At 39.0% G+C, this 25319-nt stretch overlaps 1 protein-coding gene across 5 annotated transcripts in view; it reads right to left on the bottom strand.

Annotated features, from left to right (window-relative positions):
* LOC117963281 (serine/threonine-protein kinase PAK 3-like) overlaps positions 1 to 24252 on the bottom strand; it is a 66331-nt gene extending 42079 nt beyond the window's left edge. For 4 of the 5 annotated variants that reach the window (XM_059001035.1, XM_059001036.1, XM_059001037.1 and 1 more), the window contains exon 1: positions 24085 to 24252. The gene's annotated coding sequence lies outside the window, so the exon portion shown is untranslated. The remainder of the gene's footprint in view (positions 1 to 24084) is intronic. The other variant, XM_059001038.1, reaches the window with a different exon arrangement.
* Between the last annotated feature and the right edge of the window lie 1067 nt (positions 24253 to 25319).

The following is a 25319-nucleotide window of genomic DNA, read 5'->3' as shown; positions in this document are numbered from 1 at the left end:
AACATTTAAAAAAAGACTAGATTCTGGGATTTTAAATTAGTCCCCCTCAGTAGGGGAGAGTTGCGTGCTAGAAAAGGAACTAGCCTTGATGGGCCAAATGACCTTTTCTCATTCCCAAACGTATGTTCTTATATACTTTTTTCCTAAGTGGCTGAGAGCTTTGCTTCGACATGGGTCAGGACCATAAGAGTGTTTAATGACACGCTGTTTAGGAAATTCATATCTCCAGGGTGCACCTGGCTGGTGCTGCTGCAGCTCCCAGAGCTTGGCACACATGCCTTCATGTTTGTGTGGGAACCTTCAGATCTGGTGGAACGCTTGCCCATTTTTTAATGACTTCCAAATTCCAAAGTATTTGTATACAATGCACTAATTAAAACTATTTGACAGCATTCGTTTTGGATTATTTAACATGCATTGAGTGTAGTGGTAAAACCATATTTGCGATTAACCACATACAAAAATGTAGGACTTATACTGACTGCACAAAAAAAAGCTGAAAAAATGTTACAGAATTTCTGATGAATATGCTTTGAGAGGTTTTGCCACTCAGTATTCCCATCATATCTGCCTGCTTGCATACACATACAGTACCGTAGTTATTAAACATTAGACCAAGGCCGCATCTGCACTCAAAATTCCAGTTTACCGTGCTGGGTTTTGCTGGAAGCTTGGCCAGGAATACCTTGCGATTGACATGTCCAGTGCTCCCCCTTGATAAAGCTGTAGCCGGGAGCCCTAGCTAGGAGTCTGTGTATAATGTGCTAGTGGAATGGCATGATGGGACACAAGGGAACCATGGCCATGCTGCCTTATAGCCTGTTCTGCAGTATAAAGGGCTGCCTTGTAACAATGGAGCACTGTATTATCTCAAGGATATATCTGTAAATAAATACATTTAAATGGACGTTTCTGAATAAGCTTTCCCGCTGTGGTTAGTTGCTTTTTTTTAACCAATCACACTGTCCGCAAAGCATTCAGTGGTGACTGCTCTGTTTTTGTCCTCCCATGGCAACACTGATTTTAATGAGGGTTGAAATAAAAACGTGTTTGTTGTATATATTAGAGATCAGCATTGGATGAACGTGACATGTCTGCTAGGTGTTAACGTTATTCTGGAGGGATATGAGATCATTCACGATCAATGGCATCCCTTTGAGACTGTGCCCTGTTAAACACCTGTAATGTGCAGTTTTGAGTTACTGCTGGTGGTAGCTCAACACCCTAGTGGCAGTGTCATGGAACTGCAGGTGTTGCAAGTTAATGACACAGATAGCAACAAAAGGCCAATGTACTTTGTTATGCCAAATAAAACTGATCTATATGTAAAAGTACTCTGAAAATTATTATTTTTATTATTTTTTTATTTAGTGTGCCCAATTATTTTACCCCTGATTTTCTCCCCAATTTACAATGTCCAATTATTCCCCCCCCCCCCCCCCCCCCCCACTGCAGCAATTCCCCACACAGCTCAGGAGAACTGAAGGTTCAGTGGGCATCCTCCGATCCCACGACCAAGTCAGCTTCCTCTTTTACACCCAGGAACTCGAGAGCGGATGTCAGTGAGCTACCGGCCTCTGGAGAACAAAGGCCAGCCCTGCAGGTGTCAGCCTGAGCTCACTAGGAGCCTGGCCCGCAGGGTAAATGAGGAGAAACAGTCCCTGCCAGTTTTGCCTCTCTAACCCTGGCGAGCGCCACAGACAGCGTGATACTCCCTTCGGAATCCCCAGCGAAGACCGGCGATTTCGCACAGCCAGGACGCAAACCTGCGCTCCCCTGACTGTATGACTCACCCAGCACACCACGTGGCCATGCTTTTACCAGATGAGCCACTTGGGGATGTTTAGAAAGTTTCTTTTATTCCTCCGCTTCCCTAAAGACTGCTGAATGTCAGGGGTGACATGTTCTAATTAAAGCCATGGAACAGTCCCATCACAGGTAAATGGTTTCAAAGCCCTTCACTTCAAAGATGACATTCAAGGCTGTGACATAAAAAGAGCACACATGGCAGCTGTAATCTAACAGTGTTAATGTATAGGCTGTAGGGTTCAAAACACAACAGATTACTTTCCCTAGCCTTCTGCTTTGTAGTGCATATTCCTCCAATATATCTTTCAACATAAATGAGTCTTCATTCCAGCAGGTGTAAAAAATGAAATATCTAACATACCAGGGCATGCCAAAAAGTGCCTCTCTGTCCTGCTGCAGAAGTCAGTGATGCTGAATGCTAGTGCTCAAGAAACCCGTCAAATCAGTTCATGCTGAATGTCGGGATCACTAATATGGTTAAAGCAAAATGAAAAGTCTGCATGCATTGGTCATGACGTTACAATAAGAATCTACATGCAGCATTGCTGACATGATTCCAGTTAGATTCTGGTCTGAACTAATTTTCCTGTTGTTTTAAATCATTAAAATATGAATCTCCCTGGAGTTTTGAGATATTTTTACAACAAAGGTTTATTTTGTGGTGATACATTTTAAGAAAATTCCTCAGAAAATATGATTTAAAAAAGTGACGTTAGTGTAAATATTCTACAACATTGGACCTATTAGTCTGGAATTAGCTATCCTATTTATCAAGTATACAGTATTCATTTAATATGGTAACTCTTTTTATTTGCTATTGGAAACATCTGCATTCTCCACTTACTTTACCTGTTCATGTAAGCATGTATAACAAGTCCTATGTATTTAAGTCAGGGGCAAAGCAGGGGAACGATTTGGAGACTTGGGTCCAGTGATCTCATTCAGCACAGTATGTAATGTTTAGCGCTCCTTTATAGTTGTGTCCTGTTTTCACTGTTTTCAGGAAGGATAGCATGCAGCTTCACACTGCATGTGACTCACTCAGTAGTAATCCCAGAAGAGAGAAGAGGAGTACACAGTACAGTCTCAGCAGTGGGAAGCATACATAAAGACAAGGCAGTGAAACTGGCTGCCCCACTTTCTTCTTTAGGGATTCCGACTCGGTATATCCTACAATATTCTGGTTTTGTTTTTTATTTCCTTGTACACATAACTAGCCCTAAAGTTATCGCTTCTGTAAATCAGTTAAACTTGTATTTATAGTGATACAGTAAATAGACACATCTATAATTCTGTCTATGGCTATTGCATGGTTATAAACAATCTATAATACTGTATTACCACTCTATAACATAGTTATATTGTATATTTATATAACATTAATAAGCAGCACCTTAATATAAAGTGTTACCCTGAAACCAGTACGCTTCTCAAGCAACTTCAATCAGACACTGTAAATAATGTGCAATCAACACTTGTTGACACCACTTCAACCACAAATTTTGATGATCATCCATAACTTCAATTCACAAATTGTGATGATCATCCATAACTTCAATTCACAAATTGTGATGATCATCCATAACTTCAATTCACAAATTGTGATGATCATCCACAACTTCAACCACAAATTTTGATGATCATCCATAACTTCAATTCACAAATTGTGATGATCATCCATAACTTCAATTCACAAATTGTGATGATCATCCATAACTTCAATTCACAAATTGTGATGATCATCCATAACTTCAATTCACAAATTGTGATGATCATCCACAACTTCAACCACAAATTTTGATGATCATCCATAACTTCAGTTCACAAATTGTGATGATCATCCACAACTTCAACCACAAATTTTGATGATCATCCATAACTTCAATTCACAAATTGTGATGATCATCCATAACTTCAATTCACAAATTGTGATGATCATCCATAACTTCAATTCACAAATTGTGATGATCATCCATAACTTCAACCACAAATTTTGATGATCATCCATAACTTCAATTCACAAATTGTGATGATCATCCATAACTTCAATTCACAAATTGTGATGATCATCCATAACTTCAATTCACAAATTGTGATGATCATCCATAACTTCAATTCACAAATTGTGATGATCATCCATAACTTCAACCACAAATTGTGATGATCATCCATAACTTCAATTCACAAATTGTGATGATCATCCATAACTTCAATTCACAAATTGTGATGATCATCCACAACTTCAACCACAAATTGTGATGATCATCCATAACTTCAATTCACAAATTGTGATGATCATCCATAACTTCAATTCACAAATTGTGATGATCATCCATAACTTCAACCACAAATTTTGATGATCATCCATAACTTCAATTCACAAATTGTGATGATCATCCATAACTTCAATTCACAAATTGTGATGATCATCCATAACTTCAATTCACAAATTGTGATGATCATCCATAACTTCAATTCACAAATTGTGATGATCATCCATAACTTCAACCACAAATTTTGATGATCATCCATAACTTCAATTCACAAATTGTGATGATCATCCATAACTTCAATTCACAAATTGTGATGATCATCCACAACTTCAACCACAAATTTTGATGATCATCCATAACTTCAATTCACAAATTGTGATGATCATCCATAACTTCAACCACAAATTGTGATGATCATCCATAACTTCAATTCACAAATTGTGATGATCATCCATAACTTCAATTCACAAATTGTGATGATCATCCATAACTTCGAAACGATCAATCAGAATTCCTTTAAAGATGAAACGATAAGAAATTATGGACCGTATTTTCAAGACACTTCCTCCAGTCTTTAACTCCTGTTTTTTTTTTAAAGTAGAACATTCCATGTAAATGATTCACAACTCTGGAGTGCTTCAAAGGCCATAGACAGGAGTACTTGAGTTATTTGGTTCAGCTTTTTTCTCCTTTAAAAAACATTTAAAGACTGGAGCAAAACGCTTTGCAAATATAGCCTGTAGTTTCTTATAGTCAAGCAGACAAACGGTTCACCTGATGCCTTTTTAGTACACTGAAAAAGGCACTAGCTGAAACATGTGTCTGCTTAACCTAGTTATACTTTAAACCATGATGATCGGGCATTACTTCAGTATATCTGAATAGGATATTAGATAGAAAGACATTGTACCTCAATCCTGACCTTAACACCCATTGACTGCCATTCTGTCTTCAGTCCCTCTCGAGCTGAATTGTGCTGAATTGTGTGTTGATTTTGTGATATGGACAACTGTGGACTAAGACCTGCAAACTCATATCACTTGTGACCTGAACGGATATAATGGCTATTGAATTAGCCTGCTTTGCCACCTAGCCCCACCTCCCACCACACATGACTTTGACGGGAATCCCATTAATACAAAAACTCAAGCTACATACCGTGGGCGTTTCTACGCTTTTAATGTATTTGTATAAACAAGGAATACACCACTTATGTGTCAAGGCAGATAACACAATCTTCCTGTGAAAACACGGATTTACAGCAAGTCCCTGTAGCACAATAATATGCAAGATCAGAGCTGTGAACAGATGAGACTGTACAATATTACAACAGTAAATTCAGCCCATTATCCAAATACCTACATAAAATGCTTGTGCAGTACACATAACTATTTCAGAAAGTCGTTGAAGAGAAAGTAAAGTGAATAACTATTAGAAATCCAACTTCAATGCTTTAATGTGGTCTTTTATCAATGCTACTGTCACAACTTGCCATTCTGGAGTCCAGTAATGCAGATGTATACACATCTCGGCCCGCATGCTTTGCAGTCACACTGATCTTCAGCTGTAGATGTATTTATAATCAGAGACAGAACATGGGCTTATATGTGAGTGAGTGCATTTTCACAGAAAACAGCGAGTATTCACTTATGTGCATATTTGCATGATTTTAGGGTATGTCAGCGATACACAGCCCTTTTAGCACAAGTGAGGATAAATGCATCCTTTTTGTTTCCCTCTAAATTATACATGATTACATCTACAATGTTCTGTTCAACCCCAGTAGTAGAAGCCAGGCGCTCAGAGAATCTCATTTACCCAATTACAAGAACAGCAGCACCTCCCTTCCAGCTCCCTGACAGCACTGTGCTCGATGCTCATAGCAAGGCAGTGTACATGCTGGAGCCTCCCTTCCAGCTCCCTGACAGCACTGTGCTCGATGCTCATAGCAAGGCAGTGTACACGCTGGAGCCTCCCTTCCAGCTCCCTGACAGCATTGTGCTCGATGCTCATAGCAAGGCAGTGTACACGATGGAGCCTCCCTTCCAGCTCCCTGACAGCACTGTGCTCGATGCTCGGAGCAAGGCAGTGTACATGCTGGAGCCTCTCTTCCAGCTCCCTGACAGCACTGTGCTCGATGTTCGTAGCAAGGCAGTGTACACGCTGGAGCCTCAATTCCAGCTCCCTGACAGCGCTGTGCTCGATGCTCATAGCAAGACAGTGTACACACTGGAGCTTCCCTTCCAGCTCCCTGACAGCGCTGTGCTTGATACTTGGAGCAAGGCAGTGTACACGCTGGTGCTTTTTTGACACACTGTATTAGCACAACCTCATTTGCCCTTCCAAGCACTTTTCATCAATGTCACCTCGCAGGGCTGGAGGGCTTTGCACTGCACTCTACGTGTTGAGACGTGCAAGGTGCACTACTAGTGCAGGCTCCGAGACGTGGGGATGGATAAAGGAGTTTGATTCATTAATTATACCTGAAATGATTTCTTGTCTAATGAGCTCTCGCCTATGCAATGATTAATTCAATTCACAGGGCTCTCCTCTGAATGATGGTGAGTGAAGCCCCCTCAGCCTTACTATTTTTTACATAAATCAGGCCTGTAGTTTGTTGCCTGATGAACTCACAAATCCTCTGGAGCTAGGAAAGGAGAAGCACTCGCAATCACTGATTGAAATGTCAGTGCTGTTTCTTCTCACTCACTTGCACTGTGCAGTCTTGAAAGCTGCTCGTACTTTAAATTATGGTACTATCAAATCACCTTAAAGAGTAACATGGTATGATTGTGAAATATAAGAGTTATCCTGACGAATCTATTCTTCTCATTGTTTAGAATCACTTTATGTGCATTGTTTAAGCCATCACATCCTGGTGACTTTTTAAAAGTGTAAAGCACTATTCATGCAAGCAAGTACACCTGTACTGTTAACAGCTCCTTATCTTTCTGCAGTGAAGTCCAGGCAAGTTCTAATGGATATTGCTTCTAAATTTGAAAATGGGGTTAGGTGCACTTAAAACATAAACATCTTTTCTAAATATGGGACAAAACATAACAAGCCTTGCTGATAAACATGCTCTACTGGACCCTTTGCTCCTCTCTGACTCTATCTAGTTCTATTCCCTAATCAATAACCATCTTGTTAACTTAAAACAAAACAAAGCTCTTAATGTAATAACTTTGAGATCCTATAAACCTTTAACTGTATATGCAGGTGGATGCTTCCGTAGGCCAGATTTCCAAAGCGTTTCCGCCAGACTTTATTAACTCCTATTTTTTTTTAAATATGTAATTTAAATGTAAATGACTGAAAATATGAAGTCTGCAGCTGTAATGACAATTACATGACCACTCCCCTTACGGGAATGCTTAATAAAATAGATTTCTGTATATTGCTGCATGTAAACAGAGAATTATAAGAAGCAGTTTCACCTAATTGGATTAAAGTCTGAGTAACAATAAACCTCAGAATGTGGACTCGCTTCCAGACCCAGTTATTTGTGTTGTATATATTTATTTTGTAAAACAGTGATGCTATATATTAACACATAGACTGTAGAATAGCAGCCTTTTGCACATGTAATGCAGCCTCCTCATTATCACTGAAGCATTAAGGCATGACAGAAGATGGGTTGACATGATATAAGCACATACCTAAGTCATTACAAGCACGACGTGAAGGGGTTCTGTTAATTCAAAACATTGTGGTATAATTCAGTCATTTACATTCGATAGGCACATGCATTCTGAGGAGCTAAATCAATGTGTTTATTCTTGAGGTTTAATAAGATTTTAAGCAGAATGCAACACCTCTAGAACAGAATGAGAACGCTCAGAAAAAACAACGAGGATAAAACAAGATGATGAATACATATGAAAACAGCATATCATAAAGGGAAAAGCTTAGAGAAACATCACACATACGCAGCTCACATTAATAGCATTGAGTATGCTTATTCAGTATTCTAAATAGCACACAAGCTGTTTACATATTGTAGCCTTGATGTTTTACATGATAAGCGTTGAATATATACAGTATGCAGAGAGGTGTATTTGAAATGTGACCCACCATGCAGAACATATTATCTTTTCAATTTAATACAGCCGTCAGGTGCCAATAGCAGGAACATAAACCACTGCTGAAGATGAACCGATAGCAGGATTCTTCCAGTTTTACTGTATGGGGTTTAGTTTGTTTATGCAAAGCTTTGTTGGTTGTTCTTTTCTTCTTATTATTTATTAGCAGACACCGTTATCCAGGGTGACTTACAATTGTTACAAGATATCACATTATTTTATATATAATTACCCATTTATACAGTTGGGTTTTTACAAGAGCAATCTAGGTAAAGAACCTTGCTCAAGGGTACAGCAGCAGTGTCCCTCACCGGGGATTGAACCCACAACCCTCCGGTCAAGAGTCCAGAGCCCTAACCACTACTCCACACTGCTGCCTGGCTCCATGGTAGCAAACACAAACACTCAGAAGGTTAGGAATGTTGTACCTGTATACACGCTTTGTTTTAGCTCAGGGAAGCAAAAACATAATTTAGAAATACTAAGAAGACATTGAGAAAGGCTTGTGGTCGAAACGTTGGCATTGCTTCTTTTAGTAGCCTCTTTTGAATTTGTTCACCATGCCTGGTTTCATAGTTATGGATGAAGCACTGGGTTGTGCTTGTATTACAGTTTTTATTATTTCACCCTAATCGCTTTAGGGTTTGCAGTACAAACTCACTCAGTGATCTAGCTGCCATTGTGTGACTTACAGCAGTGGTGCGCAAACTTTTTAAATGACCCCCCCTCCCCCCCTTTTTAGCATACATTTTGTTGAAAAAAAGTCTCCTGTTGCTCCTTTTGTGGAGACGAAACAAAATAAATAAAAACACAAATAAATTCAGTATGGGTACACCACACACTAAAACAAAGGAAACAGTTTGGGGAATACCACTGCCTTGTTAAAGAGCTAATGAGATTCTTATTAATTGTCAACATTATTAAAACAAAGAAGCGTCATTTTACAGAAACACGAAACCAGTGTGTGGTGCTCCCCGTCACTTTGACTAAAATGAAGGTGAAATAAAGAGAGATAGCATACCATCAATTTCCAATTGTTCTGCTATTTCTTGCCATGTGGTGTCCTTCTTTTTGTCTTTCTAACCACAGACACTGGCATCGTAAAGAGTATTATATTTTTCAACTTAAATAATAATTAAATTCTCATTGATGTCAATTAGTTTTTTTTATTTCTGTGGTAATCTCTGCGTGAGCCAGACAATGACAGCTTGACAGCCACTACCTTTGACCTTATTTCTGATTGGTCCATTGCCACACGAAGAGCGCAGAGCGCAAATACAAATAAAACAAATGTATTTCTATATTTGCTCGTTTTATTCACTAACCTACAGCACAGGAACCACGATGCATCAGTTTATTTATAGAGTTTTTGATTTACTTATTTATTTGATTTATTTAACCTTTATTTAATCTGGCAAGTCCCATTGAGATTAAAATCTGTTTTTCAAGTGAGACCTGATCAAGAAGGTAGAATATAGTACAGGCATGAGGCTCTTGCCAGGTCATCAGTGTAAATGTGTTCTCAGTTGACTCATCTGATTAAATAAAAGTTTTTCATCGATTGGTTGATTGACAGTCAACACAAACAAGTCATATTACAAGAAACAATTTAGGAGTGCCGGCCAAAACAAAAGCACGTCTCGGCTACGGAGGTCAATGTTTTAGTTTGAACTCCTTTAAAGGGATCAAAACAATAAGTTTCAGATGTTCTTGAAGTTTATTCCAAGGCCATGGAGCAAGAAAATCAAGTATCTTTTTTCCACATGTTAATATTTTTATAGTTGCACAACCTAAATTAATGTTAGAAAGAATAACCAAAGGATTATCAGTGCACTAAAAGAGGGACCAGTAATAATTCTAATAAAGTGAATAAGAGGAATTCCTTTTGAAACGCTGGTTAGCAGTGGCCCAGCCCTTGTAAGACTGTTAGTTCAGGCATCGCAGTCATTTTTACAGTATATCTCAAATATCGCATCCTTGTTTATTCTGATCATCTGGTTTATATCACTTGGTTATTATTAAAGGCAGGGCTGCAACATTGAACTGATTTAAATGATGCAGACAGTGTTCCAAGGGCATAATTCATGACCCCAGTGTGATGTGGAGGCAGCAAGGTCTCTGGCTGCACAGGCGTGAAAGCCATGCAGTATGAATGTGCCACGTCTCCAGTCTACCCCCCTGTAGGTGAGGAAGCTCACAAGCCTGTCTTGTGTAGCTGTAGCTGGAGGCCCCAGTCACAAGATTTATTTCAATTTCAGTCTTTTATAAACTCTTGCAAGTTGCTATCATTTTAGAAATACAGCCCCCCAAGGCGATCCTATCGTTCTCATTGGAATATTGGATTTCCATGTCTTTAGCTTGTGATGTCTGCTAATTTTATTCATTGATTCTTCTCCTGCTAGTAACTTTTAAAGGGAGACTCATAAAGCTTCAATCAATAGGAAGCCTGTGGCAGTTTTTGTAGTTGTTCTATTACATTCAGTGAGCACCTTAATACTACAGTATTTGTGTTAAAACCGTAACATAACTCATGTTTTAATATTTCCCAACCCGTGTTGCAATGATGTAGATTCAAATACAGTCAGCGCCGCCTAATCAGGATACTGAATCGGGATTGCTGCTTAAATGGGATACAACTCTGGGAGATGGTTCTTCCAAATGCTATTTATGTTGTTTAATTGGGAAGCCACTTCTTTTAATTGGGATAGCGTATTTTCAAATGATGAACGGATATCGCTTTTCAGAGCAAGACAGGTTGCGTAGCGCAGTGCAGAGAGTACGTTATTATGCTGTGACTTGTGTAACTTGCGTATACCATGTTGAAATCTTGAAGAAGGAGTCTCTTGTGGTTTGTCAGGCTGCTGTTGCAAAGAAAGTTGGTGTGTCAACATTGCAGGTGCGATTCATTTTATCATCAATTACCAGAAGGGGGCAGTAATAATTGTAGGACTTGTCACATCCTGGCCGTACACGGCGGTCCTGCACCACATTGACAGTGTTATGGCAGGTGTTTAATTTTTTTTGACCAGCCCACATTTATTAGCGCAGTTGAATTTCAAAATGAAAAATCTGCTCTGTTTTCGCACTTATGAATGATCTTAAAAGGGGTGTGCCTCTATGATACCCTCAAAAGAACAAACGGCAAATAGAAGCTAATCCATATTCCTTGATTTATTTCAATAACTTTCCTTGATGTGACTGTGTGGGGTGCTTTTAACCGTATCAGATAAGGGCTCCCAAAATAACAGAGATCTCACAACGCAGGGATCTCCATTAGCCTCCAGGTTTTTTAATTACTGCAGTGAATATTATTGGCAGGCAACCAACATCTGCCAAGACACTGAATAGGTGTCCTACTCCTGCTGCTCTGAATCTTCACAGAGTGGAGATGCAATTACAGCTGCAGAGAATTCAAATCCAATAACGGATGCAACGGAATGAAAAGACTGGAAAATATCCAAATGCCATCTCTGACATTCTGTAATATATAAAAGCTGCATCTTCCTCTTTCAAGTCGGTTGCAAAGTGCCTCTTGTTTACAACGGCATTCGCAGATTTATCACCCCCCCTCCCCCCCTTTTTTCTTTGCTGGCTTTTTATTATTATTATTATTATTATTATTATTTATTTATTAGCAGACACCCTTATCCAGGGTGACTTACAATTGTTACAAGATATCACATTATTTTTTACATACAATTACATTATTTTTTACACATTATTTTTACATACAATTACCCATTTATACAGTTGGGTTTTTACTGGAGCAATCTAGGTAAAGTACCTTGCTCAAGGGTAGAGCAGCAGTGTCCCCCACCTGGAAATGAACCCACAACCCTCTGGTCAAGAGTCCAGAGTCCAGAGCCCTAACCACTGCTCCACACTGCTTTTTATACAACACAACACTATAGATAAAAAAATCTAATAAAAAATCAAACTGTTTCTTCCTGGTACCTAATCATATCCTGTGTAGTTGTTCACATGGCTTGATTGAAGCTTGACCATTGGAGTTCAATGGGATGATAACAAATACCTTTTGGATTCTTAAATATCTGTGAGCAAATTCTTTTAACGGTTTTTAAAAGGGCACGTAGTGACAACCTGGCGTTTTGTATGCCACTTGTACAGCCTGGTGACCTTTCTGTAATGCTGTGAATGGTTGTGGGGTGTTTTTTTTTCTGACCGGGTTCATTTAATTAGATTTAAACGTGACATATGGGCTAGATCTTATCCACTGCCCCTGTGCCTTCCAGACCCCCTAGTACAGTAACTGCTAATGAGGCTGATTTCCTGCCCAGCAAAGCACCTGCTAACTGGGCATTCACACTCACACTCCAGTGCCAAGTTATGTACTGTGGCTGGTCCTGTACTGTATATCATGTGGCAAGAGGTGGATGACATGCTCTTGCATTCGGCTCAAACCAAGCTCCTCCAGACTTCATAATGCAGGACCCATGCATGTCAGAGCTAATCACGTGACCCATACACACTGCACACACATGGAATAACCAAGACCAAGCTTTATCTCAATTGAGTAGGTGCCTCTCTGTATATATGGAAACCCTTACTGGGTGACACTTTACATTATCTCTAAGTACTGTGTATTTACATAGTAGTACTTACATAATTACAAAGGTAGTATGCATCGTTACAATGTTCTTAATGTGTACATTTTTTGCATGATATATGTAAGTACACAATTGTATCAGAAAAGGGTGAGGGTTATAGGGTTTGTGAGGTTAGGGTTAGGGTTAAGGTTAGGGACAGTGTTACTGTATATCGTGCAATAAGAGCATTGTAACTATACAGCTTTTTAATAAAGTAGCCGGCGCAAATATAGTATTAGGCGGTGGATTGCGCCGACCGCCGGCTTATTTTGACCCCCTGCACTCATTGTCACTATTTTTGCTTTGATAATAATTGGTTATTTTTTTAGCAGTCATTTTTAACGTTTTAGCCTCTCGGAGTGCTAAACACAGAAAACCCGCCCCTTCAACTCTCTGATTGGTTAAATGTTGTGTCAAGATTTTTTTTTTCACCCAGCAACGCGCGCAACTTATCTAGTCTGCTAGACGTGAAATCAATCCTTATTGTTAAAGGCACAGTAGCATCTGCAAGACGGGCGGATCGGGTTTTTTCAGCCGCGCGGCGACAGCCACTTTGCCGGGAGGCCCGTCTGGCTGAATAGAATACATTATGATATACATATTAATAGAATAGGCCCAAAGTGGTTTATACCGCTTATAACACTGCTACCTGTCATTTGTGGAAAGAAAAATAATAAAAATAATTAAAACACATTTAAATTAAGACAAAACCAGAAACTTTTATTGTGTATACATCCGCAGTGTAATATAGTCCCAAATTTAATTTAATTTAATTCATTGTTCGCTTATTAAAAATAAATTGCACACGTTAGTATATTGTGAATTTCTGCATCGAAAGTGCCATCTCATTAGAAACTGGAGAACTGAATACAAGCTGTGATGATGGGCGGAGTTTCAAATGACACTAAGGAAGTAAGGGGAGCAGCTGCGATGGAGACTGAAGCCAGATCTTGAAAACTCATTATATGAGAGGCACACATATTCTAGTACGTTTTCAACATTTTGGATTTCAAAATATGTTTTTGTTAGTTGTCGGACACCCTCGCGTCCAAATCGTGCCAGATTAAGTTGATGATCGAACCAGATTTTACGCACCAATCTGACTGCGGTGTCAGGGGACAGTACCTCAGTTTCCCGCAAATGCTTCAAATCCAGGCCGGTAATTCGGGGGGTGGTGTCTGGCCTTGTTGTTTTTCTAAGAGTTTTCCTGACTGACAGGAATACATTATTGCTGGTTTTAAACTCACTGTCAGCAAAGATGTTAAAACTTCTACTGTTAAAATATGTATTTAGTCCAGCTCAAAAGTTATAACACTGGAGACTGAATACTGGTCCTCAGTTGAACTTCTTGCACTGGCATAAAATTCCCTTATGTTGTTGAGATTTTTTGGACTTATTTCCATAAAATGAATGTCCATATTTTTTTCTTTAAGTACATTAACCAGCCCATGCTGTAGTTGTTTTTTTTGTTTGTTTGTTTTCTTTGTTTTCTTCTGTTTCATTTAGCTGTTCCTCATCTACTATATATTAAAGGAAATAGGTGAAATGCCACTCATTTTTGGCAGTGGTTTTGTAACTAATAACAAATAAAATGGCAGTTTGTCATAGAATTTAGAATGTACTGGTGTGTAGTGATTTGTTCAGTGTGAAGCAGCTCATTAGTATGCAAGCTGTACGCTATACGCTATATATACGTACGGTCATGTGATGCTGTTTAACCAATCAGAGGTTGTTATTTTTCCAAGCCGTGTTATAAATATTAATAGAATACATTATTATATACATATTAATAGAATATATTATTATACATATTAATAGAATATATGCATTGAGAGTACACTTAGGGTTTCTTATGAATAGAAACCATTTTTTAATTTTTTATTTGCTTTTATATAAAGAGTAACGTATCATACAGTAACATTACTGCAAACATCGTAAAGTATTATCCTTGTATTCTGGTGAATCCAGGTTAGATGTACGTCCCAATATTAATAAAGATGGTCTTTGTGGAATCTTGTATTCTGTCATATTAGATGAATGAATAACACAGTGTAACAAATTATTTAATTTTTTTTGTTCCTGGGTAGTAAGTGTTATTTCCTAATTGCTTATGCCTCAAAAGTGTAGAAAATGGCTATTATTCCCCACAAACTTTGCTTTTGTGACCAGGACAGTGATATTTTGAAATTTACCTATTTCCAATGAGAAAACGGGCGAATTTGTGTCTTTTCGTTCACATAAAGTCAGAAAAAAACAACATATGAATCCAAATTAACATGTATTTATACTAAAGTAATACAAAAATGACTACAAAAGATTTAGAAGTGAGTAGTTTTTCGAGATTTACGATTATACTGTAAATCACTTTCACGAATCAGCCCCCAAATGTAGTCTCTCTCGTTATACTGTCCTTCACTGACAGCTCATCCAGGAGCCTCAAAGCCGTGCTGCTCCATAATGGTAACAAGTACCCGTCTCTTCCCCTGGCTCACTCGGTGCACCTCAAAGAGGATTACAACAGCATCAAGACCTTGCTGGACGCCTTGAAGGATGATGAGTACGGCTGGGACCCCCGGAAGGTACTGATGCCACCACTGCACATCAAATTGGGCCTTATGAACAATTTGTCAGAGCTCTAGATAAGGAGTCGGCAGCCTTCAAGTACCTTCAAGACTTCTTCCCTAAGCTGTCTGAGGCAAAGGTCAAAGCCGGTGTCTTCGTCGGACCACAGATAAAGAAGATCCTGGAGTGCAATGAATTCCCCAAGAAGCTCACTAGTAAGGAGAAAGCGGCTTGGAACAGCTTTGTCGCAGTGGTTCGGGGCTTCCTGGGCAATCACAAGGCCGAAAACTATGTGGAGCTGCTTGAGACTCTGGTGAAGAACTACGGTACAATGGGCTGTAGGATGTCCCTCAAAGTCCATATCCTTGATGCTCATCTTGATAAATTCAAGGAGAACATGGGAGCGTACTCGGAGGAGCAAGGCGAGCGCTTCCAGCAGGATATACTGGACTTTGAACGCCGCTACCAAGGACAGTATAACGAGAACATGATGGGAGACTACATTTGGGGGCTGATTCGTGAAAGTGATTTACAGTATAATCGTAAATCTCGAAAAACTACTCACTTCTAAATCTTTTGTAGTCATTTTTGTATTACTTTAGTACAAATACATGTTAATTTGGATTCATATGTTGTTTTTTTCTGACTTTATGTGAACAAAAAGACACAAATTCGCCCGTTTTCTCATTGGAAATAGGTAAATTTCAAAATATCACTGTCCTGGTCACAAAAGCAAAGTTTGTGGGGAATAATAGCCATTTTCTATACTTTTGAGGCATAAGCAATTAGGAAATAACACTTACTACCCAGGAACAAAAATTGTGTTCCATAGTGTAATAATTTGATTTCAGAAAGGCCTTATCTCCTGACATTCCTGTAAACTGTGAAGCAGAGTACCTGTTTAATTTAATCAATGAGATGAGGCCTTACACTGCTGTCCACGGTTATGATAAATACACTCAAATACAAACTGTAAAACTTGATTTTACTAACACGTTTTTATATACAGCTATAACAAACTAATAGGTTTACTATACTGTATAAAAATTAAATATCTCAAAAACAACCTAATATTTTATTCAACAAAAAGAGGCCTGCAAGTGTGTGTGTGTGTGTGTGTGTGTGTGGTGTGGGGGAGAGGGGGGGGGGGTTGGGGGGTTATATGTGGAAAGCAGGCCTCAGATTCCAGCCTTGGTCCGTTCACTTCTAATGGTGTCGATATTATTATTATTATTATTATTATTATTATTATTATTATTATTATTATTATTATTATTATTTATTAGCAGACGCCCTTACACTTACAGTTGTATACAAAAAATACATATCAGGAATTACAGCACAATTAAGAGCAAGATACAAAAGATATTCCTCTTAGAGAGACATTTACACCAGATTACCCTATCATACAAACAGCACTGCATTCCCATTGCAGTGTCACTGCATCATTTTTCACACCAGATTACCCTATCGTACAAACAGCACTGCATTCCCATTGCAGTGTCACTGCATCATTTTTCACACCAGATTACCCTATCGTACAAACAGCACTGCATTCCCATTGCAGTGTCACTGCATCATTTTTCACACCAGATTACCCTATCGTACAAACAGCACTGCATTCCCATTGCAGTGTCACTGCATCATTTTTCACACCAGATTACCCTATCGTACAAACAGCACTGCATTCCCATTGTAGTATCACTGCGGCATTGCCTTTGACAACCGTGTAAGGGAATATTCCCTAATGCTTTTCAATAGGAATAGTTGACCAGTTCATTTAGGATTAACTGTATTTGCAAAAAAAAGCCTTGATCCCCTTGAATTAATGCTGCCCTTTAGTCTTGTCAACATGTTATGTGTTATAAGGCTATGGGTGAGCTGGTCACATCAATCAGTAATGTGCATAATCTGCAGAGCAAAGAGGTTTGATTATACTGGGTGATAGTGCCACTCCAGCCAGACAGTGAGAACACATTGTCATTCTGTGTTAATGCAGATTAAAAACAGCCTTCGGTCACATTTTCGTCTGGGTCTGGTGATTCATGTCTTAGAAGAAACAAGTCATACAAAATATGTAGCAAATAGCCATGGGTTACTGTATTCAGTCATCAGTGAAAGGACACGCACCATCACAGATGGGAGAGGCCGACACTTCATTAACCCTGGTGCTGTCGTGTCACCGTGGGCAGAGCAAATAGGGTTCACAGATAGTGTTTGTAAAATCTATGTAACAAGAACAAGACGTTTACGAGGAAGCAATTTCAAAATCATTAGGGTGAGCTGCAAATAACATTCAGGGAAAGCATAACATTGCTGTGCTTCAGCGATTTGTTCTTCCGCGGTGTTGAGACCCCACACAATCACTGGGAATACTAGAATTGAACAGTATGCTTAACATGGTTTGATTATTCATTAAGGGAAAGCTCTATTAGAAATGCATTCATGTAAAATTTAGTCAAGGCTTTTGTTTCTGCATTATAAATGTAGTCATTTAATCGTTAGTCTTATTAGCACTTTTTCACTTTCGTGGCATGCATTTTTAATGTCAAAACAATCCTTTTGGTATCCAGTTTGACTATACAAATTAAAGTCATCTGGAGTAAATGCTTTTTTTTAAATGCTTCTGTAATGAGCAGTGGGATGATACTGCCAGGTGGCCAACCATTCTTAATGATGATCTATTTCCAAAAAGTACTGGGACACCCCAGCTGGTTAGTGGTGCTGGGGGTGGGAGTTATGCACCCATTGTTCCCAACTCCAGATTATTAAATATCTACATACCCCTCTTTAATTACATGCAAAAGTTTATTTTTGGATGTACACAAAAGGTTTAAATGATTAAAAATCATTTATTTCATGACATTTCGTACAAAAGCCCTTCTTCAGCTGTGTAGAATATATATATATATATATATATATATATATATATATATATATATATATATATATATAGTTAGAATGTATTTCTAAGGCTAACTGTAAAACATAAATAATATAAATTTATTTTTTACAATTAATAATGACATCTTTAAGCAACGGTTTAATTAATCGTATATATAAATATAATTTGTATCCTAAACATACAGTAGCAGAATAAGTCATAATTCACATTTGCATGCAGTATCTCACCATATTTTAAATGCTGTTTCTAATGTGTGTTTTTTGTTTATGTATCTGATGTTATTAACAATTGCTGATGTGTTTTGTGCTATGTACAGCTCTTTCAGATGTTCTACAGGAAAAGCGCTATGTACAAATAAAATTGATTGATGATTGATTGATATTAACCACCTTGTACAAAGGATTCATCAATCAAAGGCCCTTTGCAGTTTTACATCTGAATTATATATTGGCATATTTATTGGTTTTTACATCTGACTGGTAAAGATGTATTAGATGGTATTTCTAGACCAGCTGTTCTATATTTCCTGCTGACTTCCCTAATTGCTACACATGCCTACAGTAATTCAGCATTTTAATTTCACGTTTCATTTACAACCCATTAACAATATGTATTGATGTATGTATGGATGGATGGATGGATGGATGTATGGATGTAGGTATGGATGTATGTATGGATGTCTGTCTGTATGTATGGATGTATGGATGGATGGATGTATGTATGGATGTATGTATGTATGTATGGATGTCTGTCTGTATGTATGGATGGATGGATGTATGTATGGATGTATGTATGGATGTCTGTCTGTATGTATGGATGGATGGATGGATGGATGTATGGATGTATGTATGGATGGATGGATGGATGGATGGATGGATGGATGGATGGATGGATGTATGTATGGATGTATGTATGGATGTATGTATGTATGTATGGATGTCTGTCTGTATGTATGGATGGATGGATGTATGCATGGATGTATGTATGGATGTCTGTCTGTATGTATGGATGGATGGATGTATGTATGTATGGATGTATGTATGGATGTCTGTCTGTATGTATGTATGGATGGATGGATGGATGTATGGATGTATGTATGGATGTCTGTCTGTATGTATGGATGGATGGATGTATGTATGTATGGATGTATGTATGGATGTCTGTCTGTATGTATGTATGGATGGATGGATGGATGGATGTATGGATGGATGGATGGATGGATGTCTGGATGGATGGATGGATGGATGGATGGATGGATGGATGGATGGATGGATTGTGAATGAGGCTTTGGTTCTCTGGTTTGTTTTGCATGAATTACTTGACACAGGAACTTTGTTTTTTCAGTGTGTTGCTTCACACTTTTATTTACAAAATAACACATACACAAACAAAACACAAACCTAACTCCCACATGGAGTGTTAAACTAAACATTAATTTATTTGTTCTTCTTCTAACTAACCACACTGGATGGCTAAACCGTTTTCCAGTTACCATTACAATTTACACACACCCGGTACTGACCAGACAGGTCTCCTCACAGCCGTATATTATACAGTAGTTGGGTTCATTTGTGCAAAAAACAGTTTCCTCTATCAAGCCTTTTACATTAAGAACATAGAGCTACAAATGCCATTTCAATTCTGTCATTTTTTTAATGTTTTGACCATCCCTTACATTTCCATGATTTGCAATGATTCTGAGTGGCTCAGTCAGGTTCTGTTGTGATTCTGAGTGGCTCGGGTTCTGTTGTGATTCTGAGTGGCTCGGGTTCTGTTGTGTTTCTGAGTGGCTCGGGTTCTGTTGTGATTCTGAGTGGCTCGGGTTCTGTTGTGATTCTGAGTGGCTCAGGTTCTGTTGTGATTCTGAGTGGCTCAGGTTCTGTTGTGATTCTGAGTGGCTCTGGTTCTGTTGTGTTTCTGAGTGGCTCGGGTTCTGTTGTGATTCTGAGTGGCTCGGGTTCTGTTGTGATTCTGAGTGGCTCGGGTTCTGTTGTGATTCTGAGTGGCTCGGGTTCTGTTGTGATTCTGAGTGGCTCGGGTTCTGTTGTGTTTCTCTACTGGTCAATCTAAGGATTGATTTTAGCCGTGTGGAATTTGTTCTTTTTTTATTGTGACCTTTTGATCTCTCCTGCTTCTATCATTCTACCATGATGGTGAGTTTCTCCAGAGGACGTGGACATCGTATCTATCTACAGTGAAACCTAGTTAAAGGCATCCTCAGTAAAGAAGAGCTCCTCACAATGAAGTCCACTTGCTGTAGTCCTGATTGGCTCCTATTGATTGCAGTGTTAAGTCATCTTCAATGTTCAAGCCCTTAATCTAATGTCCTGAAAGCATCAAGCCTCTGTTAAAATCTCCTCCAATGAGACCACCGTGCTGTAAAATGGCAATTGCTTTTTTGTTTTGTTTTTATATTCTATAAAGTGGTACCAGTTATGTTTTCTAAACAAAGAACCTTTTAAATAATCAAAATCAAACGGTATTGATTAGTGACGAGGAATTTGCTGTCCCTTCAGCAGTAAGGCCACCCCCTATTAAGGCCACATTTTGTAAGTGAATAATGTTGCTGTCCTGTGGGGGCCAGCTGTGATACTGTGACCGATGCTGGCATAGTCAAGGTTCAACGGCCCCAGAATACGTCAATGAAGGTGTACCATGGAGACCAGGTGGCAGGTCACTGTGGCATCGCTGATCCCTTATGACATTCCAGTTGAGATATCTGTGTAGGGAGAGTGAACGCAGTGGATGATACCTTGTCCACACTACCTCAATATAATACCCTGTCCACACTACCTCAATATAATACCCTGTCCACACTACCTCAATAAAATACCCTGTCCACACGATAATACCCTGTCCACACTACCTCAACATAATACCCTGTCCACACTATAATACCCTGTCCACACTACCTCAATAATGCACGCTTCAAACCACCTGGTTGTCATTCACTTCATTTACGGTCATGTCTTTGGAATGTGGTGATCGGTTGGGTAAGTGCCAAGCATCCTCCAAAATTGGTAAGGTGCGCTATGTAAGTGCCATTACAACAGGTGATTGTATAAGCGCGTATCAGTCTTCTGGAGGTGTTGGTGCTGGTGGTTTAAATGTACGTTCTCACCCCTTACGATACGTTAAAGTAATGGTTTTCCATATAAACATATCTACCAAGTGTTTCTGTGTCTTCACAGTAATTCTGGAACTGTCTTGTTAGTAAAGCTATGTGATCAGACAATGTCAAATCAATACAATAACATTCAGATCAGCAACATAAACCAAGCTGATACCAACTTATAAAAATAGTATTTACACATAAAAATGTGTTAAACAAAACTGAAACTAAAACTCATAGATTAGCCATAGGAAGACGAAGCGACATTTAACTATGCAAAGTAATGGGAGATAAAAACAACCTGTCTTTGGGAGAGTCCCGCTGTTGATTGCTTGCAGCTGAGGAACTACATTTTATATATACTAAGAACAGAAGCACAAACATGTCAGCTCTATCATGTATCAATGCCAGGTTATGGATACAAAAATAGGGAAACACAAATCGGAAACAGACCATTTATAGACGAGCAAAAGAAAACTGAGAAAAATATATACTGAGTAATTGTATACGTCTAATACTGCAACTTTTGTCTTCAGCTAAAAGAAGGTGCTTTTATTTTAGTTTCAGCAGTTCTGCGTAACATTTTGTTTTGAATGACCCTTTCAAGTCCAAAGCGCCTTCACTATCCAAAGCAAGCCTGAACTTTAGTCCAAGTCACAAACCACAAAGTGAACCATCTCTCTGTGCCACAGATCATTTCTTCTCTTAATAACATCCTTTGGTGATAAACCACTCTTGAACTTACCATTGTCAGCCTCCAAAACACACACCATAATCAAGACCTCTACAGTTCTTCAATCTCTTTAAGCATATTAGCCTCTGACCCCAGATGAAAAAAAAAATCTCTGACATAAATATAATGTATTGCAGTAGTGTAGGCAATTTAAGAAACCCGGGCAATCTGGGAGGATGACCTGCACCTCAGAGTTCAGATGAGCAGCCAAAAAGATGAACACGAGTTTAACCTAAAGCTGTGTTTCCAGGTACCAGCTGCAAAGTGACTCCAGCTATCCAGATTCAAACAGCACGTTATAAATGGGTTAACAATATTCACAGAGGTATGTGAATAGGTACCTGGACTCTTTTATATTAGTAGAACCCACTACCTGAACAGGTGGAAGTAACTCCAGTCCTACAGGAATATTGCATTGTAGGTGTGACAGGTAAGTGCGTTCTAGGGCCTGGAAAGAGCTTTAATTTGATCTGTTTGTTATCTAATGCACAATCAGCATGCATTGGGACCATGAGATTGCCATTCACTTCATTAGAGCAGGGTTGGAACGAGACCTGTCTCAAAGGACCAAGGTGTCCTACATTTGACCTCACAGTGGTCATTATACCACATAACCCATGTTTCTGTTAACAGCTATAGTCCCTCTGCTGGGTGGTACCTCCATGTGTTCTAGGTCAGCACTGCGCCTCTTGAGTTCACAATTGTAAGTGATCCATCCGCAGACCTGTATTTCACTAGAAAGCAGCGCTCCAAAGAGAGGGATTAAGTGAGACACACAGTCTTTGAGCACAGCTCAATAGTCTCAGAACAGCAGTTTCTCAACCCAAACCCTCCAGTTTTTACCTATCGATTTGCTCTGGATTTCAGACACTGCTCGATCCATTGAGGATCCACTGGCTTGACGGGAATCCTTCTCTGAATCCCGTTGCTATAATTCAAGCCTTTGGCGGGGCCTCGGAAATTCACCTGAATTAACTGAGCCGTTTAGTCAAGTGAAAAGGTTACGTGTCATACAGGGTCACAGATTACAGGTTACACTGGTGAAAGGGTACGAGCTGGGAGGACAATGAACCATATGATTAAGCAGTATCTAATTGTGCCACCATTGATCTCTGTTCCATGAGACACACTTCCGAAAATAGCATGAAACATTCAGACTGAAGCATATGCATTCAATTACTGTACTGGCGCTCAGTTCAGACAACTGCAGTCCAGAATGTTAACAGATGGATAGGAAGCATTCATTTAAAATGATTCTCTCCAAATCATTCCATGGTTCCATGGATCTATGACAGAAGGATCTAAAAGCCTCTGGTCATCCCCACAATCCCAATCCCTAAACCGAAGAGCATCTACTCGATACAATGTAATCTTCTGTATTTGCAGCCCCTCCATCTCTTTCTGAATGCATGCATTTTTCCAACAGGAATTGCTGACTTGCTATACGAGTAGTATTATGTGAGCTGGATGTTTACCTACAGTATGTAAAACCGACAGATCTTCAAACATGATCATGTGCAATGGAAAACAAAGGCGCATCAATCTCATATAAAACACACACACCTCATCATTCACCCGAAATAAACAAACAAACAAAAAAAAAGAATCATTTGCAAGCCAAATTGTGCATTCTGAGACCCAGCAATCGCCATGTACGTCTCTTTCATTTTGCTTATTAAACCAGAACTGCTACTGAGCATATGAGCATACTGGCAAAAAAAAAAGTCCAGTCAAACCATACATTGCACCTATACTGGATCTGCCCAAAAATAAAACAGCAGCAATGGAATGAAAAAGAACAGTGTTTTAAAAAGCTTGAAAAGGAGATTACATCAACCATCAAACCTTCCTATTGACTATCTGTGCTTATTTACAGCACTGACAGACACACAACACATCAATACCCCCATTTCCACTTTAGAAATGCAGAATCCACAGCAAAAATATAGAGAAGAATGTTGTTATTTTAATAAAAACACACACCAGAGATGCAGGTATTACCTGAATTATATCTTGTCATTCTCTGCCCCTTTGATGGTAGTGTTCTGATGGAAACATCCCTGATATCTGAACCCTAGTGACAGTCCATCCGCAAGCCTGCCATTCTGCTGCCAAAGCGGCTCCTGACCCCAACCCCTGGCTTTTCAGCAGCCTGCCTCACTGGAGCCTTGCTGTTCCCTAGCCCATGATGTCATCCTTGCAGCACAGCCCATTGGTTGACAGCAAACATGATAATACTGCCAACAGAACTAAAGGAGAACCAGACAGGATTGATCTTTTGTTTAGGGGCCATTTTGTGACAAAGAAAGAAGGAGAGGTAGGGAGCAGAAACCACAAACCATAGTGGCTTATGGTAATTGTTTTAAACTAATTTATTGTGTTGGGTTGTTTTTAACTGCTATTATTTTTGGATAATATATTGTTATTTAAAGGTGAGTGACAACGGTCCTGGTTACAGTTTTAAGACAGGCATCATAAAAGCTTCCCTTCACAGCTCTGCAAGCAAAAGAGAGCACCTCAACCCTAGCCTGGGCGCCATTGTTCTGAATTGGTTGGTGGTTTTGTGAGGGTTGAGACCACTAACCCAGGCATTCAGATTGTGTTCATGAATTGTACGGTAGATTGCAAATATTTACCTTTTCACTACCCTTTTGTAATTTCTTTACTTACAGCAGTGTCATAAATTCTAATTAACGATTACTGAGACCAATAGAGATGGACCCATTTGACCATTGTAACAAGTGTGTACTGAGTGTCTTCACTGATAAAGACGTCCCGGTTAGTATTAAAATGCTCCAGTGGATTTGGATCACAACCTGTCCCGCTTGATTTGCCTATCGAGACCTGATCCATTTCTCTGGTAGTTGGTGATCTTGTCTAGACCCTTTACCAAATACAATCATTTTGTCCCTTTATTGAATGAACAAGGCAACAGCTCAGATAAGGATTAGAAATAATAACTGACCTAAATTTTTAATGAGTCTACACCTCTGAATCACAACAGCTGTTTTATGGAGCTCATTAAGCCGTATATGGACCTCCCTGAGGCAGAGAAACATCTTCAACAACGGGGTAATTTCCATGGAAAAAATAAGTCTCACCTTTTCTCACTCTGTTTTGGTAGTACTTTCAGGCTGTGTGTGCTTCCATGTAGTTTTCTTTAAGCCAGAAAAATTCTCCTTCCAAATGCAAATAATCTACTTAATATTAAAATACAGGAGGGTATATTTCAATGT

This window comes from Acipenser ruthenus, chromosome 26, assembly GCF_902713425.1.
Source record: "Acipenser ruthenus chromosome 26, fAciRut3.2 maternal haplotype, whole genome shotgun sequence".
NCBI classification, from domain to species: Eukaryota; Metazoa; Chordata; class Actinopteri; order Acipenseriformes; family Acipenseridae; genus Acipenser; species Acipenser ruthenus.
This window is presented reverse-complemented; position numbering and strand designations above follow the sequence as displayed.